The sequence below is a fragment of the Chrysochloris asiatica genome, unplaced genomic scaffold (assembly GCF_000296735.1).
Source record: "Chrysochloris asiatica unplaced genomic scaffold, ChrAsi1.0 scaffold00070, whole genome shotgun sequence".
In the NCBI taxonomy this organism is placed as follows: Eukaryota; Metazoa; Chordata; class Mammalia; order Afrosoricida; family Chrysochloridae; genus Chrysochloris; species Chrysochloris asiatica.
The window spans coordinates 4873105-4878040 of NW_006408588.1; positions in this window are offsets into that span (position 1 = coordinate 4873105).

Below are 4936 nucleotides of genomic sequence, written 5' to 3' on the forward strand. Positions count from 1 at the left end.
CAAAGGTGGTCAATACACTTTGTTGGTTTTGCTTTGTTCTTTTTTTTTTTTTTTTTTTTTTTGGTATCTGGTCATTGCACCCCACCACTATTTATGCACCTCCATTCTGGTGACTAGACGGGGTGCCTAAGCAAGTGGACATGCCCCAACCTCACCAATGTGCCATGTATGTGCACAGATGCTCAACCCAAGAACAGGACCTGAATTTTATTTTTTAATACAGGAAAACAATTAGGAAAACAGAAGTGTTACAAAAAGGCAAGCATGTCAGATTAAGCTCGACTCTCTCAGCAGAAACCATGCAAGCAAGAAGGCAATGGGGGGAGACATATATAAAACCCAGAAAGAAAAAAACAAAAACAAAAACAAAACTGCCAACCAAGAATCCTTTATCCAGTAAAGCTATCAATCAAATACGATGGTGTAATCAAAACATTCCAGGATAAACAAAAGCTAAGGAATTTTGCCAAAGCCAACCCTGTGTTACAAAACATCCTAAAGGGAGTTCTTTGGACTAAGAGCCAACAAGAACAGACAACAACCAGAGATTGACATAACTGGCAGCAACTCCCAGAATTAAATTGACAAAAGGAAGGGTCGAGAAAAGAACAAAAGTGTAAGAACAAACCCAGAGAATCGGGGAGGTCACTGTATGATCAAAACACTTACAATGTAAAAGAAGGTAAACAGATAGGAACAGAGATCCAGATGGTGAGAAGTTCAGGTAGATTACAGGATAAAACAGACTGCACTAAATGTAGAGAAAAGTTAATGGACTATAAGGCAACCTCAAAGAAAATTAACACTCCACAACATACAAAGAAAGTGAAAATCCAAGAAGAACATGGAAACATTAAAACTATGAGGAAACGCACAAGAAATAACACAAAAAGCAAGAAGTCACCAAAGGAAGACACACAGAACAAATAAAGCAGCAACACCACATGAAAACAAATATAATGGCAGCAATTAATCCATACCTATCAATAATTACACTTAACGAAAACTGATTAAATGCACCTGTTAAGAGATGAAGAGTGGAAGAATGGATAAGAAAACAAGACCTTTAAATACGCTGTCTGCAAGAGACACATCTCACAAACAGAGACAAAAACAGATTAAAAGTCAAAGGACAGAAAAAATATACCAAGCTAATTGCAATCAAAACCAAAACAGGAACAGCAGTACTAATCTCTGATAAAATAAACTTTAAGGCAAAAACCAGCATAATAGATAAAGATGGACATTATCTCATGATTAAAGGGATAATTGAACAAGATGAACTGAACAAAATAAAAATTTATGCTCCCAGTGAAAGAGCTCCAAAATATATAAAGCAAACTCTAATAGATTTGAAGAAGAAATAGATGAATCTACATTAATAGTGGTTGATTTTAATATACTGCTTTCAAAAATGGATAGAACAACCAAAAAGTAACTTGACAAAGACACAGAAGAACTAAACAAAACAATCAGCCAACGGGACCTCATAGATGTGTACAGAGCATTCAACCCAACAACTGCACAGTATACATTCTTTCCCCGTGCCCACAGAACATTCTCCAAAATAGACCATGTTTTAGACCACAAAACAAATCTCCATAAATTTACAATTATCAAAATACTACTTATCATCTTCTCAGACCACAATGCTATAAATTAGAAATCAACAATGGGAAGACCAAGGATATCAAGTCAAATATATGGAAACTGAATAACACCCTGCTGAAACTCAACTGGGTAGTAGAAGGAATTAAACGTGAATTCACAATGTTCCTAGACACAAATGAGAACAAAAATACAACATACCAAAATCTTTGGGATACTGGAAAGTGGTGCTGACAGGACAAGATATTACAATAAATGCACACATCCAAAAAGAAGAAAGAACCAAAATTAACACATTAACACAGAATCTAGAATAATTAGAAACAGACCAACAGTGGAAACCTACAGCCACCAAAACAAAAGAAATACTAAAGATTAGAGCAGAAATAAATGAAATAGAAAACAGAAAAAGTATAGAAAGAATTAACTGGACAAGAAGCTGGTTCTTTGAAAGGATTAAAAAAATTGACAGACCACTGGCAAACCTAAATAAATAAAATACATAAATAACACGCATTATAAACCACATGGGCGATGTCACAACGGAACCAAAAGAAATCAAAAGGATAATAACAGAATATTATGAAGAGTTGTACTCCAACAAATTTGAAAACTTAGAAGAGATGGATGCATTTTAAAATAAACACAACCTACCTAAACTTACACATAGTGAAGTAGAAAACATGAACAGACCCATAACAAAAGAAGAAATTGATCAGGTCATAAAAAGACTCCTAACCAAAAAAAGTCCTGGACCAGATGGCTTCACTGGTGAGTTCTACCAAACATTCAGGGAAGAGCTGTCACCAATTCTACTCAAACTAATACAGAATATTGAAGAGGATGGAAAACTGCTTAATACATTTCATGAAGCAAGCATAACCCTCATACCAAAACCAGGGAAGGAAGTCACTAAGAAAGAAAATTATAGACCAATATCCCTCATGAACATAGATGCAAAAATTCTCAACAAACTCCTAGCCAACAAAATCCTGCAACACAGCAAAAAGATAATGCATGATGATCAAGTGGGATTTATATCAGGGATGCAAGGTTAGATCAACATTATAAAAACAATCAACATAATTCACAATATAAATAAGAAAAAAGAACCACATGATCATATCGATTGATGCATAAAGAGCATTTAACAAAATCCAACATCCATTCATAATAAAAACACTCAACAAAACAGGAATTGAAGGGAAATTCCTCAACATAATTAAGATTATATATACAAAATCAACAGCCTACATTAGGATAGAACCTGAAAGCCTTCTCTGTGTGAACAGGAACCAGACAAGGATGCCCTTTGTCACCACTCCTATTCAATATTGTGCTGGAAGTCTTAGAAACAGCTGTACTGCAAGACAAGGAAATTAAAGGAATCCAAATTGGCAAAGAGGAAGTAAAACTCTATTTTCAGACAATATGATCCTATATGTAGAAAACCCAAAAGACTCAGTAAAAAAGCTACTAGACCTCATTGGGAGATTTAGCAAAGTGGCAGGATATAAGATTAACATTCAAAAATCTGTTGGATTCCTCTACACCAAAAACGACAGCATTGAAAAAGACATTAGGAAAGCGATACCATTTACAATAGCCACTCAAAGGACGAACTATCTAGGAATAAATGTAACCAGAGAAACAAAGGACTTATACAAAGAAAACTAGAAGACACTACTATAAGAGACCTACAAAAATGGAAGAATGTACCATTCTCCTGGATAGGAAGACTTAACATTGTAAAAATGTCAATACTGTCCAAAGCAATTTACACATATAATTCAATCCCAATATAGATTCCATCAACACTCTTCAAAGAGATGGAAAAAACAATTACAAACTTTATATGGAAAGGAAAGGGACCCAGGATAAGCAAAGCACTGCTTAAGAAGAAGAAGAAGATTGGAAACCTCTCACTCCCTGACTTCAAAATTTACTACACGGGTACAGTGGTAGAAAGAGCTTTGTACTGGTACAATGAAAGATACTTAGATCAATGAAACAGAATTGAGAATCCAGAAATTAACTCATCAACATACAGCCAACTGGTTTTTGACAAAACACTGAAATACTGCCCAAAGCAATCTACATATATAATGCAATCCCATTCCAGATTGTAATGACATTTTTCAAAGAGATGGAAAAAACTATTACAAACTTTATATGGAAAGGAAAGAGACCCAGGATAAGCAAAGCACTGCTTAAGAAGAAGACTATAGTTGGAAGCCTCTCACTCCCTGGTTTAAAATTTAATACACAGCTGCAGTGGGCAAAACAACTTGGTACTGGTATAATGAAAGATAAATAGATCAATGGAACAGAATCGAGAATCCAAAAATTAACCCATATACATAGAGAATTTCAACATAGGGACTAAGTATAATGCATGAGGAGGAGATAGTCTCTTCAACCGATGGTGCTGGCAGAACTGGAAGGCGATATGCAAATGATTGGAACAAGCCCTTCACCTCACACCTTATACACAAACCAACTCTGCCTGCATTAAAGACCTAAATGTGAATCCCAGAATTATAAAGGCCATCAATGAAAAAAATAGGGACAGATTTGAGACCTGTAAAACAGGGCAAACACAGATTACCAAACATTGTGAAAATTGCACAAACAAAAGAAGACCAAATAGATGATTGGGACATACTTAAAGTTTAAAACATATGTGCATCAAAAGACTTCACCAAAAGAGTAAAAATGGAGATCAGAGATTGGGAAAAAGTCTTCTGCAATGACACATCAGACAGGAAACTACAACATCTACCTGGAAACAAACAGAAAGCATAAAAAATATCAAAACACATACTCAATTAAGTATTAAAGTCACAGATACATACTAAACATGTTCAAGAAGCAAAAGCAGATGACCATATCAGCAAACTGATTTTTGACAAACAACTTAAATATATCACATGGGAAGCTAATAGTCTCTTCAACAGATGGTGCTGATAGAACTGGAAAGTGATATGCAAAAGACTGAAACAAGACCTTCATCTCACATCTTATACAAAAACCAACTCAACATGGATTAAAGACCTAAATGTAAATCCTCGAATTATGAAGACCATCAATGAAATAATAGGGACAAAGGTGAGGGCATTAATTCAGGAAACACACACACTACCAAACATTTTGAAAACTACACAAACAAAAGTAGACAAAATAGATGAGTGGGACATACTATAAATTTTAAATTTATGTGCATCAAAAGACTTCACCAGAAGAGTAAAAAGGCAACCCACAGAATGGGAAAAATCTTTTGCAATGACACATCAGACAGGGACTTACTTCTAAAATACATAGGAAACTA